Genomic DNA, 14,614 nt, shown 5'->3' with positions numbered 1-14,614 from the left:
TGAACTCTCCCCTCTACCACCTCCGAAGCCCCACAACCTCCTCCAGGAAATCACCTGATGGTTGGAGCAATTGGCACAGGCCAAGACTGACCTTCTAAATAGCAAACTTTTAGGTTTAATAAGGTCAAGATATGGGGCACCTGGGTGGCTCAGTCGGTTAAGTGTCTGCCTTCAGCTCAGGTCATGGTCCTGGGATCGAGCCCCACATCGGGCTCCCTGCTCAGCGGGGAGCCTGCTTCTCCCTCTCCCACTGTCCCTCCCCCTGCTCATGCTCTCTCTCTCTCTCTCAAATAAATAAAATCCTTAAAAAAATTTTTAAGAAAAAGCTCAAGATACTCTGTAGGTCCCCATAGACACACGCAACCACCGAGGGAAAGCTCTCCCACTTTTTCCCTCATGCGTGAATTTATTCAGCAACTTCTTTCCAGCCCCGCTGCAGAGCCTTTAAAGATTGCCCACTTGAAGCCCTGTGGAAGGAGGAAATACATGTACCAATCCGGTCTCTGTGACGGACTGCTGTGAGCTTTAAAAACACAGACGCAACACCAGTGAGTGTGTGTGTGTGTTTATTATGTTTCTCAACTGAACATCCTCAGAAGCTAGGGACATTCGTTTTGCACCCCAGCATGCAGGCTTTGTGGTCCCGGAGCTGGTGGGAGGACAAAGGCCAGCAGAGAGCCCATTGTTCTCCTTGCCTTTGCTGATAGCATGAGATCAGCTCAATAATGATGGCAGATCTCCAAGACCAAGCAAAAGAGCAACTGGGGGTACAGTAATGAGAAGCGGTAAATTGTAGAAGAGAGTTGTAATCTAACCAACAGAAGTTGTGCATTTTCTGGGAAGTTGAAGTGCTGAATGCTTGAGTGCCTAATGGGTTTGGAGGGCCCAGTAAGTGTGTGGGGATGAGTGCCAGGAGCAAACAAATCATTGTGACCACAAGCCACCTCAATCCATATCTGAGATTCCCAGTGAGAATGACTGGAAAGACTCCACAATCTGGCAACCCTAAAGTAATTCAGATGAGGGAGGTGGGGAATGCCCATCCTGGTGCTCTCCAGGACTCATTGGTTATAATGTAATCTGTTGTCAAATATTGATACAGGTGCTTGACAGAAGTCATCTCAGATCATCCACACCACAACATGAATGGGGGAGGTGTTATTACAGCCCTACTTTAAAAAGACGGAGAAGTTGAGATCCAGAGAAGTCAAGACCATGCCTCTATTAAGACGGGGAGTATAATCCAAACAGTTCTGTCTGATTCCATAGTGCGTCCTCTTAACTACCCCACTCTGTTGATATCAAGCTCTTGGGCACCAATGACAGCAGGCATCCCGAGCGAGGCGTCACCTTTCATTAATTCATCCGACACTCAACAATACCTAGTGAGCCTCTACACTGTACCAGGCCTTTCGCTTGGCACCGAGGCTTCTCTAATGAGAGAGACATGAACCGCGTCTTCATGGAACTTGGAACCGCGTCTTCATGGAACTTGGAATCTTCATGGAACTTGGCACCGAGGCTTCCCTAATGAGAGAGACATGAACCGCGTCTTCATGGAACTTGGAATCATGGAACTTGGAATCTAATGGGTGAGTGCCAGGGTGGCCCTTAAGGCTGGGTAGTTTGGGTCTTGCACAAAGTCTCCTGGCCAAGTAAAAACTAAAACTCAGCTCACATTCCACTAAACTATGTGCCCACAGGACCCACATCCTCCAGAAGCAGCAATTTTTAAAAAATTTCCTAAAGCATTATATGGGCTATGTAGAAGTGCCCACCTCCCCTATACTTCTCAAGCCAATGTCACCCTGGGAGACCCCCATGACCATCGGCAGTGCCCAGGGAATGTGAATCTGTCCCAGGGCAGATTCTGCATGGTAAGGAGGTCAACAAGAGTAGCTTGGTCAATAAATCAAAATCAATAAATTAAGAAAGAGTAGCTTGGTCCATTTGACCCCAACAAAGGAGGTCCACACCCACTTTCAGGGAATCTTGGCCCATCAACCATGATTCAAAACTAATCCCCCCTCTGAGAAAAGTTACCTGGATGAATAACATTTCCTGGAATTCCCAGGGATAGTACCCCCATCTCAGCAGAGGGCTGAGCCCTTGCTTGGCCCTGGACCTTCAGGCCTTCTCTCCAAAAATGTCATACCCCAGGGAAGCTGAAAGGAAGTCTCCTAGAGATCCTTTCTGCACTGAACAAGTGAGAAGAAAACTCGGGGTGACATCAAACCCAAAGCCCAGTGTCCCTGGGAACAGAAACAGAGACTAAAGGGAAAGTTCTTTGGGAAGAGGAATGAGTTTTTTGTGTTTGCCAACTTTTAGGTTATAATCGTATAATGGCTTATATTTATGAAGCCTTCATGTATGAGGCATATTGCATAATTCTCACAGAAACCCTGATATGATTCTTTTTCGATAGATGAGGAAATGGATAACTAGAGAAAGCAAATAATATGGCCAACATCACATAGTTAGGAAGTGGCCAAGGTAGAAAGTGGCAAACAAGGGTCCCAGTGACTCAAGCATCACGGGATTAACTTGCATTCAGGCTTTGCAGGGGACGTCCTGAGCCCTAAGATAAAGATAAAATTAGTGAGATAAAGGGAATGTGGCTAAGAAGCAGTGAGGCAGTTGGAGAGAAGGGAAAGAAGACAAGCAAAGGTAGCAGAGGGTGGGCCCTAGTAACTTCTCCTGGGTGATAAGGAGAGACAGTTACTACAACCGGCTATAAATGGAGTGGATTGGTGTCAGCATCTAGAGTAGAAAATGTTCCAGTCGGAAAGGACCTTTGTGTTCTCACCCAGCCCTTCCTGGACAGCTGAGGAAGCAGAAGCCCTGAGACATCTAGTGGCTTCCCACGGGGCCCCAGGATGTCCTAGAAGCAGAGTCTCGGCCAAGCCCTGGGTCTCCCGGCTCTCAGACCTAACAATTTCCACCACCCCTGTATCGCAAAGATTCGTATCACCAGTAAGCAGCTGTGGTCACCCCCGTCCAGGTATTTAGCACATGCCACCCTGGCACCCATCTCTGTGTGGCTTAAAGAAAACACTGCCCCGGTCATGTGAGCCGCAGAGGAATGGAAAATTCCAGGTCGGTGAGCAACAACCCCTCCAGGTATCCTTCTCCATCAGCCCTGCCTTCGGAGGCTCCCGGGCCCTTCTGTCCCACCACCAGTTAATGTTTCACTTTGGTGAGACTTTCGGGAACAAAGAACGCGGAGCTGGCCTTGAGGGGCCAAAGGTAGGCAACCAGTGGTGCCTGATGCGGCTCATAAATAAGCACACATGTACTTTGGATAAGAACCGGCCAGCCGCCCGCACAACAGCTGGGGAAGCTATTCATAGGAAAGCATGCTATTTGTGTCTGCCTGGCATTTGAATTAGCCTCACCTAACCGTGCTGCCTTCCCCGCTAATGTGAGTCACGCTCCTCATTCCCAAGCAAGGGGTGGCCGGGGGCAAAGGGGAATTGCTCCTCCGCGCCAGCTGAGGGAAATGGGGGCCAGGACTGGCATTTCCAAGGACACTTCCTTCCCCCGAACGAGGAGACGGACTTTGGATCCAGAGAGCGCATTCGTTAGTAATACCATACCAGGGAGATTCTTCTCCCTATGGGAGTGGTGCCTCCTAGGACCCTTTGTAATTGCCCCTTCCTTCATCCAGGCTCCTGGGCAAACACAGGAGTCCAGCCCGCTGGTGGCGTAGGCTGTCCTGGAAAAGGCTGGGTTTCCCAGGTGAGAAAGCCAATCGGAGCCCCCCGGGAGGGCAGCTCCCGGATGTCCCCAGCTCCACCTGCTCCTCGGTCACACCATAGCACAAGGTCCTGCGCGGCGGGCCAAAGGGCCAAGGTTGTGGCCTCCCTGGGCGATGCCACCCATCAGCCTCCTTTCTGCTGTGTGGTGAGGCATAGTTCTGGCCTGGTCCTGATGCGGGAGCTGGTCCCAAGTAGCCCCGGGAGGCCCGGTGCAGGCTTGGACACCCCTCATCCATGGATCCCTAAAAGGGGGCTCCCAGAGCCTAGCTGGAGAGTCGGCTTCCCCCCACAGCGGCCCTGACAGTTCCCATGCATCTTGGACCCAGGGGAAAGATTCCAGTTCTGCCCCCAAAACAGAGTGGCACCCGGAGCCCATCAGACTACAGGGGTCAGGAAGGTGCTGGGTCTTCCTTCCCACTAGTGTCTCCCCTTCCCTGCACGCTATTCCTCTCTTTTGCTCCCACAAACGTGTGGGCCCCCGGGGGCTGTCGGCAGCGGGGCTCTGTCACCTAGCAAACACTCACGTACATTTTGAGAGCTCATCCAGCCATGAAGGGCTCAGCTACCCCGCTGGACTGTAAGCTTCTCCAGGGACCAGGCTGATGTCTTTGTACCCCCGCACGGCGGCTCACAACTGGCAGGGACACAGGGACCGGAGAGGCGCTCCCCACATCCCTCCGGCACCTAGGCTTAGCTCCTTGCGGGCAGGCACGTCTCGTCTCTGCACTTCTGCAGGGCCCAGTGCCAGAGCTCTGACACAGGATAGGTCCGTCAGCGCTGTTGTTCATTTCACTCGTCCCATTTGAGGGAAGGTCTTTGTAAAGAATTCAGCGTGATGACTTAATGGACATAGACAAGATCCTCTGATGCATTTGACACTTACACTAACGGACGTATGGCGGCTGACGCCGTGGACACGTGGACTGATGCAAATTCCACCCTCAAGAAACTAGTGACCTACTTAGAAAATTACACTTCTTACTATTCTTTGTGAGCAAAGATGATCCATGCGTGGAGGACATGGGATTTCAGCTGTCTTCCCAGTGGAAGGCATGGGCCTCCTGCTACATCATTCTTTCCTTCCTTTGACATTTATGGGCGCCCACTGTGTGCCGACTGAGTACTCCAGGAGAACAGGCCCAGCTTGACCCTGCATGGAGGGCTCACAGTCTGATGGGGTGAAGTCATGTCCACCATGAACTCATTACACGGGGACAGGCGCTGCTTTAGAAAGCTGGTCTAAGTGCCCTGGGATTAAGAAGAGAGTAGATGGATTCCTCCTCCCAGGGGCAGGAAGGGAAGACAAAGGTAGGGAAGGCCATTTGAAAGACAGATCCAGATGAGCAGTAGAGTATTCTAGGCCAGAGGATATTAACAAAGGCATTGAAATACAGCAGTGCTTTGGGGATGCAACTACTACGGGGGACCCCTTTGGCTGGGGAATAGGGCATTTGCTTCTAATAAACTACGCTGGTTTCAAGGACGCTTCTTGGAAATCGATGCCCGAATTCACTTCCCCTAATAGTCCCAGAGTACAGACTTGGGTGAACAGGCTTTCTGAGCAGCAGGGTAGAACTTGTGCCTGGAACCGTGGGCACAACCAAAGACGCCCTCGGGGGCCTGGCAAGAGGCCATGCCTGACCACGTCCCCAGCACTGACCAGCTAGGTGTGGGCAGACCCTCTCTAGTTCTTTCCCCCTCATGTGACTAAGAACCTTATCATTATAAAAGCTGTAAAAATGCCAAACTTTAACCTTATTAAAGTCACACTGTTCCATTCTTGGCAACCCTAATAGGATTTTACAATTCAGCCTCTACAGCTGGAGTCCTTGAATAGCCCAAGGTCTGTCAGCGTCCATGATGGGTGACTAATGTGATCACGGATCACGATTGGAGCCAGCCCACCCACATTCCCAGCCTCCCCCTGCCCAGCCCCCACCAGGCTCACCGTGGCCTTCCCTAATGGCCTCCTCCTGCTTCATTACAAACGGAAACTGAGAAATTTCCACTATCTTGGGCCCCGGTAAGAACGTGTGAGTGTGCCCTACAGCACTCGCTGGCACACGGGTACAATCCAGAGTCAATTCAGACTTTACCAGCGTCACAAGCACTTGTGTGTGTGTGTGTGTGTGTGTGCGCGCGCGCGCGCGTGTGTGTGGGAATGCGCGTACGCACAGTTCTGTGCAATGTTCTCTCCTGCGTAGCCACCACCAAATTCAAGGTCCATAATATCCCCACAGGGCTCCTTCGTGTTACCCCTTTCCAGACACACCCGCTCTCCGCCCCACCAACTTTGAACTCCTGGCCACCATGACATTGCGCTTCATCTCCATAATTTTTCATTTCAAGAATGTTACAGAAATGAAATCACATGGAATGTGACCTTTTGAGGTTGTTTTCTTTGCTCAGCATAACTGCCTTGAGACCCATCCAACTTGTCTGCGTCTATAGTTAGTTGCTTTTATTATGGAATGGTATTCCACGATATGGATGCAAAGTTCTGATTATATTTTTATCCGTAATATTAACTAACTAACTGCTCAATTCTTTGTCCACATTAAGACCATTGGTAAGTAGACTTGATGCCCATGGGGTCACTATAGGAGCTGCCATCCCAGGGGCTCACTTGTGTGTCCCAGGTGTCCGCCCACACAAGGGCCTTTGGGCCACCGACTGTGTTTCCTTAAAGAAAGAGGTCTTGTGGGGCAAGCTCTTTGGCCTGCTGTCCTTCACCTGTGGGGACCCAAGCAGACAGGCAAGATGATACAATAGGGACACCATCAGTCACCGGAACTAGCACGGTCCCCAGACCCCTCCTTTCCCTCCTTAAGTGCTGAGACTGCCTGGTAGCATCATAGGACAGGCAGCTGGGGCTCCTCCAAAAAGGAAGGTAAGCCATTGTTCAAAAAACATGATGTTTCCACGGCACCCGGCTGGCTCCGTCGGTTAAGCGTCTGTCTTCGGCTCAGGTCATGGTCCCACGGTTCTGGGATCGAGCCCCACATGGGGCCCCCTGCTCAGTGAGGACCCTGCTTCTCCCTCTCCCTCTGCCACGCCCCCTGCTTGTGCTCTCTCTCAAATAAATAAGTAAATAAATAAATAAATAAATACCTTTTTAAAAAAAAAAGAACATGATGTTTCCAATTCTCAGAAGGGAGCTTTTGTATGTCTCCCACCCATTGCAGCCTTTGGCCATTTCCTTGACTCTCGCTCCAATATAACATAAGCTCCCAGCCCCTGTGCCTAGGCCAGTGCCTGGCACCCATGAGCACTCAGTGAAGGTTGCTGTGGACGGTGGTATTGAAGTAGACGCGCCAAGTCAAGGGCGGGGGATTACAAAAGATCTCCAAATCTGGGGAGCAAGACGTCCTCTCATCTCATTTCAAAATCCTGTCACCTCGGCTCTTCGACAACAGGCGGGAGTCACGGAGAAACAATAAAACACTCCCTTTCTTTTTCCTCCTCCTCTCTGGCTTTGACTGCCCCTGCCCCTCCTCTCTTCACACCCACCGTCCGCCTCCCACACTGGGACAGAACCCCGTGTTCTGGGTGGGGTGGGGCTCCTTACCTCAAAGCAAGTGGCAGAGGAGGTGAACAAGGCATGCTGGGTAGGGTGGCGGTGGAGGGGAGGCAGTTCAGGGGACTCTTCTTCGGGCACAGACGGGAAGGAGCGGGACAAAGCTGCCTAGAAACACAAAACGAAACAGGACACGGGAAACTTGGAGCCTTTTCCTCCATTTTCCCCTCCCTACATCCACACCTTCACTTCCCAGCCTTTGGCTCCGTCCATGGGCAACCTGAAGAATCGGCATTTCTAGATAATAGAGGCAAAGAGCAGTCATGCGCCAACATCCCTGCAACTGTCCAGGTCCTGAGACTGTTCCCAGATGCTCGGCTCCCTCCTCTGAGAAGAATAAGGAGAATATGGCTGGAACTAACCTGGACAGGACACCGTCGTAGACACGAGCTCTTTGGCAAGAACAAAGGTTGTTTAGATGCACGGGATTGGCCCACCTTCAGGATCCCAAAGGTGACCGCTCATAGATGGGCAAGGCACACCAGCTTCCATGAGAGTCATGTCATAGCTCAATAAAGGGTCGGCGAGGACCTGGCAGCCCCCTCTCTGCGCATGCCTCCCCCTGGGGTCCATCGCGGAGTTTCCATCGAGTGTCAGCTGTGGCCTCTATGGACGCATTAAGATTCTTCTAGCTCCGGAGATGGAGTGGAGGCCCTTCTCTGACACCAGTGATGACTCTCACCATCCGCTCAAAGCTTTGGAGATTTGGAGTTATCCATGTCTTCATGACCAGAGTTGCTGTGCATTCGATCTAGGACTTGGTTTACTTGGGAACCTCCACGTTGCAAACTCAGCATTTCTTCAATAAACTCCATGTTCACGGACCATTATCTGGTGCCTGCAAATAGCCCCAACTCCTGGTCTTTGTTCTTTAAGGTGAAAGATTATACCTACTAATACAAATCCTCAAGTCCTGAGAATCTCTACTGAGATCCTAGGGTTAATGCAGGCTCCTGCACATCCAAATGTTGGCTGGAAGATGGGAGTCAGCAGGATTTCACCTGCATGGTCCATTTTCATCTAGAATAGGGCTACGCCTGCATTGATTTGTTACTAGTGGAATGTAAATATGAGCCCACTGAGTGTGACAGATTGTGACACGAGGAGTGGGGGGTTTTTCAGAAAATCTGAGACACAAAGCCCATGAGAAGTCTCTATTTCTAAGCACCAATAACTCCTTCCTAACAGGATGACCAGAGAAGCGCAGACACCCGCCCCATTGAAAATATGTTTACGTCCACCCCTGCTCCCCATTGGATGATCTGATCCCTTCTCATCCTTCAAGTCAAAGCTCCAGTGTGACCCGCTCACGTGGCTCCTGGGGCCAGCCCATTTGAGCCAGATCCTGCTGCTATTCTCACCCACACAGAGGGGGTGGCCGAGTAGAGACTCGGAGGCAAGAAAGAGCATGGCATCTCTAGGGGCTGGCAGAAGGCCAGGGGGACCGCCACAGTGAGTGCTGGGAAAAACAGCATAGGGTGAGGTTGGGGAGTTAATGAGAGCCCGCCCGTGCAGAATTTAGGGGCCACAGTGAGAGGTTTGCTCTTGATCCCAACGTCCAAAGCAAGGAGGGAAATTTGTAAATTGCTTACATTGAGTTAAGGCAAAGCTTTCTGCCCTGATTCAAGCCACTCTGCAGGTTAGTGTTTGCTGAGCCTGACTCTCCTGAGCTGAGCCCTTGGCCTAGAAGGAACCATCTGAGGATTCAACAGTGGCAGAAACAGACAAGCCACATCACAATGAGGCTTGAACTACAGGAGGAGAGAGGAGTGCATGTTGCTGCTTGGTGTTGGGGATCAAGCGGAGGGCTCCTTTCATCCTGCTGGTGGCTGCCTCCCATCTGCCTCACCCCTCCTCTGGCCTGCCTCCCCGCCCCCCTGCCCCACCCTGCCCCGGAACATGGAGTTCTCTGCTGCAGGCTCTGGGAGCACCCCGGACTAGACACAGGGCTGCACAGGCCTGTGGCAGGCGTGAGGTGTGAGAGAAGGAAACCGGGAGGGAGGTCAAAGATGGAACGTGAGCAGGCGGGAGAACGGTCCCGGAGTCTCCTCCTGGCCTATCCTGGCCCTCCTCTCTGACACAACGCAAAGGGAGCAGGTTGTAAAAATGAATGAAACCAAATGCTGCCCGTTGGATTTGGTCAGCCCCGGTGACTCCGGCTTTGCCCCCTCCTTCAGCACCACCATCACAGTAAGCGCCTACTGTGTGCCCGGTGGGCACTCTGACTAGGAGTGTGGTGGCTTGTTGTCCTATTTGCCAGGCACCAGGGCTTCCCAGGACATGGGACTCTCAGCGCCAAAATCAGGACGATCCCAGGCAAACTACCTGGGATTCCCACCACCCTAGTAGGAGCTGACCATCCACTAGAATCAACAGTCAACAATATAAGAGCAGCACCGGGTGTCTCGTGGGTAGGTAGCACCAGGTAGGATTAAAAAGCCTCCCTTCTTAGAACTGGAAACACATTCTTGGCACCTAACTCCCTTCTTGAAAGGACCCAGGGCCTGCTTCCATGGCGCTGCCCCAGGCCGAGCCCAAGCCCGTAGGATGGACAGGCAGGCGGTGGAGTTGGGACCGCTGTCTCTTATTTGCTAAGGTTGCTTTCATTATCTCAAGCTGCGGGAACTCGTCCACTGGCTCTGGAGGCCTAGGTCAGCTAAGGACAGGCTGATTAGCTTGCCCCTCTGGGCCTTTCTCTTCGTGACACCGCCTCTGGCTCAGAACAAAGGCGCCTCATTTTGCTTGGACGCGGAGAGTTGAATGCGAGTGTGCTGCCACCTGCTGGCCGAGGGAGCTGTTTTCAGGTGGTGAGCGGAGGCCTCCGGACTGACAGCGACAGGTGAGCCCGGGTACCGCTGAGCAGGGGCCACAGCCTGGCCTCCCAGAGTGCCCTGGGCCAGACCTCCAGTGGGCAGCACCTGGGAAACCCCTCAAAGGCATATCTGGAAGACCCCTGGAAGCTCTCCTGTGCCTGCGCTCAGCCCCACCGTGTGTTTCTCAACTTCCCAGCTAGTAATCCTAGGGGCCCCAGTGGTGTGCTGGAGTGGGCTGGACCAGAGCCGATTATCAAATATTCAGGGATTTTTACAAACTGCAATGGCAACTTTAAATCAGTCACGGTGGGAGCATTTTCACCATGAAAATTGGCAAATGCTACAAATTAGAGGTCTCTCCGCCCCACCCCCCTCCAGGGGATTTGTCAGCACAGCACTGCAAAGGCCCTGTCAAACTTCAAACCCTGTAATCTGGGAGAGAGAAAGGAGCCTGTTCACAGAGACCGTCTGAGATAAACCACCAAGTATGGAATCAACTTCATTGAGGAGAGAGACATTTGGCTAAAAAGGAATTCGTGGGGAAGAAATGTTTTTTAAACTCCCCTAGAACAGCTAATGTCATAGTTAAGGGCCCTGCAGCAGAGACACCTGGGTTTGAGTGACAGCTCTCGAGCTTGCCAACCGGATGACAATGAGCCTCACCTCCTCGTTCCTGGGTTCCCTGTCTGCAAGTGGGGGGTAATAGTAGCAGCTATCTTGAATGGGCTTGCGAGGTGAGGCATTGAAATCTTAGAGTATGGCCAGGCATAAAGTAAGTGCTCAATATATGTTAACTATTACCAGTTATCGATTAGAGCCACAACCTCAGCAGGCAGGAAGCAGATCTTGCCATCTTCCTCCTAAACCCAGTTTCACCTCTGGGTGTCCTTCCTGGGGTTGGGAGGTGGGGATCGGTTCTTCTGTCCTCCCCAGCAGCTAAACCTTGACATCAGCTTCCTTTCGGCTACTCACCTGTGCTCGTCCCCTATTGTCGGTGCCCAGAACAAAGTATCTCCTAGAACACAAAGTGATCATGTAACTCCCTGAATGTAAAAGCATTAAGGATGTAAACAGTGGACAACTGCAGAAGCGAGCCGGAAGATTTTCTGTAAATGAGTTCCTGGCCAGTTAAGATGTCCAGTGTGTGGATTACCCCCACATCTGAGCGTGGGGATTAAGAAGTACGAGCTTCCAGTTATAAAATAAGTCACACACACACACACACACACACACGACATCCAGTATGCAAGTTCAGAAAAGGCAGGACTCAAATCTGATTGTAACTACAAGACTTAAATCCTCCTAAGTCGTATTGCCTTCTAACCAGCAGGAAAACCCTATTCCCCAAAAGTCTGACACTTCTAATTACAAATCGACTGGCCAGATGATGTCATGTGATCACGTGACCGACAGACTGCTAGACGCAAGAGAGGTAGAAAGCGTCTTTATTCAGAGTGGGGGTAGGAGGCTAAAAATGAGGGGAGAACCCACAGTCACTACAGCAGTGGGTTTCCTTAAGGCTATTCATTTCTTGGCTTCAGGGCACCTCTGGACCATCCGCCACGCCCCCCGGGATAAGCTGTCCTGTGAGTCCAGGCGGGGCAGGTGACTGAATTTCCTCTGCAACGTCCTGCCTTGGTGTGACTTTGGCCTCCACATCCCACGAGGCACGGAGCCCACTCTGTTGCGTCTACAGCACCTTTCCAGAATTTCTCTCCTTTCCAACCCTTATCTCCCCACTGCAGCTCAGACCTCTACAACCACCTATCTGGGTTATTGAAATAATCCCCTCATTGTTCCTTCTGCCCCCATGTGGCTCCCCTAAAACCCATCCTGCTGGCAGATTCCTCGTCCAGGTACGAGGCTTACCAAGGCTACTCAAGATTGCCAATGACAGGGGCGCCTGGGGGGGGCGGGGGGCTCAGCTGTTTAAGTGTCTGCCTTCAGCTCAGGTGGTGATCCCGGGATCCTGAGATTGAGTCCCGCATCGGGCTCCCACTCAGGGGGGAGGCTGCTTCTCCCTCTCCTTCTGCTGCTCCCCCTGCTTGTGCTTTCTTACTCTGTCGAATGAACAAGGAAAATTAAAAAAAAAAAAAAAGACCGCCATGACATCCCAGGTCCTGCCCCAAAGTCCATGTTCCTTGGAGTTCTGAAGACTTTCTATGAATCAACTTTTGCCTGCGTGTCTAGGCTCATGTCCCTTGCACACTTGAAGGTCCAGCAAGAAAGAGCGGCTTGCCACTCCTGTGTTATGAATTGTGCTCCTCGCCACTGTGTTTACTCCTGCACTTCATCCACCGGCATGCTCCTCCAGCCTGAGCCCGGCTCCGTCCTGCCCCTCTTGTACAGGTCCACGTCTTCCTCCTCCAGAAAGCCTTCCCAAGCTGGGATTGCTCTCACCCTCCCAAGTGTTGTCACAGTGCTTTGTGCTTCTGTTAGGCTTGGTCTGCAAGCACTTCTGCGTCCCCTGCTAGAGTGTCAGCTCCCACAGGGCTGGGGCCGTGCTTCCTCGGTCATCCTTGTTCCCCTGACAGAAGCTCGCATTAACGCCTACTGCGGCAGGGACACAGAGCTTTCTAGACTGACTTGCAGAGCTGAGCCAGTGTTCCACGGGAACCGGGTGTGAATTTGAACGACTCCTGGGATGACCCGTGAGCCGGCGGCCAGTCGGAAAGCTGCGTGACCGTTCACACCCCTCCGGGAGCAAACATTTGGGCTACGTTGGAATACACAAAAGTAGGTTCACAGTTTCCACAAAAAAAGGAGCCCCTTCTGCCCTCCTGGGCGTGTGTTTGAGGGGCTTCAGGGGTGATGCACAGGACTGGCAAGGACTGATGTCATCCTCCCCCCTTTTTTTTAAGCTCAAAGTAGGAGTAGCCATGAAAATCAAAGCCCTCTGTGTGGGGGAGGGGTGCTAAAGGAAACAGTCAATTATCTGGACAAACCATTCATTTTTCAGTTGAGGAACCTCAATCCCAGAGAAGCAAGGGGTCTGCCCAAGGACACGTGGCCAGAGTGGAGGGTGCCACGTAGACTGTCCCCATTCCCAGCCCAGGTTAAACATGCCATCGCTCCCAAGCTTACATCAAGTTTTGGGAAATACCAGGTATTCGCAGATTTGTGTGTTTACTTTTATGCTTGCCATCATAAAATGATTTTTTTTTGTACAACCAAAGAAGGAAGACATGCATTCGATTTCAAAGTTTCAATTCTATATGGCATTCCATCAGTTACTTCGATTTTCCCCTTCTCTGTTAATGGTCACCCTTTTTCCTTGGGGAAGGACCAAGAGCCTTTTCCGGTTGTCTGTTGGGGCTAAGGAGTCTCGCTAGCATCCCCCACTCTGCCTCCAGTTTGTCACTGGCTAGGTTTTATTGCAGTAGATAAGACTTTGGATCTCGGGCTTGAAAAGCCCTTTGTTTGTGGATTACAAGGGGTCACTCGGTTTATCTCCTTCATTATGCCACCCTACTTTTTTGAGTGGCAAGGTTAAGGCCTGGGGCAAAATGCTGATGCAAAGGAACATTAAGCACCAAGTTGTACGGTGTTTGTGTTCATTCCAATCCACTTTCACCTCCCCAAGCTGGTGAAGGTTATAACTACAGCCCAATTCTCTAGTGACTCACTCCGGGGAAAGGACATGTGACAAGAACCTGGCTCTCATGGGACTGCTTGCCAGCGGTGCCAAGACAGAGATGGCATTGTTCGGGGAAGATTCAGGAAGTCCGACATCCGGAGACAAGTGTGCATGGTCAACTCACCCCACAGGCTGGAAGAGAACATTTTTTTCCCACTGATCAGTCTGTGTATTTACCCCTACAAGGGCAGTCAGAGGACTTCTGGAATATTTACTCCCTTCAGTCTCAAATGCAGCCTTCTCAACAGGCCAGGAAGGGAAGGGACCAGCATTCCTGGAGGCCTGCTAAGTGCTGGGGGTTTTGCCCATTGTCACTGTTGGTTCCGGTCTCCCAACTTGGAGAGCAGCATTATTCCCTTTCCCACTCTACAGGCGAGGAAATTTAGGCACGTGGAAGTTAAGGAGTTGGGCCAGGCCCCGCCAGCTTTTCAATGGCAGACCCAGGTTTCCAACCTGAAGTGCACCGCCAACGTCAGAAATTGTTCCCTTTCCCAGGCTGGTGCCCAGCCGGCCTCTGAGACAGGCGCCCTCTGGCGGCAGCTACTGGCAGGACGCCTCTGCAAGTTTGGTCTCTCCCCGGCCTCCCAGACACATCTTTTGCTCTCCCTTCATTCTCTCCACCTGTATGCCCTGCGACACCCTCCCAAATTCCACTTCCCTGTGAAGATTTCCCAAGCAGGCAATTCCAGGAGATTGCTCTTTCTTGCAACTCTGTGTCCCTCGCTTAGCTCCGCTCACACAAACGTGCACGTGCCCCTGTAAACTGCCCACGGCTCTGTAACTCGATGGCATGGATAAAGCCTCGAGCCCCAGGAATGCTCAGGATAAC

The 14,614-nt window shown here is 51.9% G+C and overlaps 1 protein-coding gene across 1 annotated transcript in view; it reads right to left on the bottom strand.

The window, feature by feature from the left end:
* Positions 1–549: 549 nt before the first annotated feature.
* The window catches only part of CD58 (CD58 molecule), a 77,060-nt gene continuing 62,995 nt past the window's right edge, over positions 550–14,614 (bottom strand). The window contains exons 7-8 of the transcript XR_015767958.1: positions 7,327–7,443; positions 550–1,527 (exon numbers count right to left, since the gene is read on the bottom strand). The gene's annotated coding sequence lies outside the window, so the exon portion shown is untranslated. The remainder of the gene's footprint in view (positions 1,528–7,326; positions 7,444–14,614) is intronic.

This window comes from Eumetopias jubatus, unplaced genomic scaffold (genome assembly GCF_037043125.1).
Source record: "Eumetopias jubatus isolate StellerSeaLion01/CBP00866 unplaced genomic scaffold, mEumJub1_p1.0 scaffold_4, whole genome shotgun sequence".
In the NCBI taxonomy this organism is placed as follows: Eukaryota; Metazoa; Chordata; class Mammalia; order Carnivora; family Otariidae; genus Eumetopias; species Eumetopias jubatus.
The sequence above is the reverse complement of the archived record's forward strand: the minus strand, read 5'-3'. Positions and strand labels throughout refer to the sequence as shown.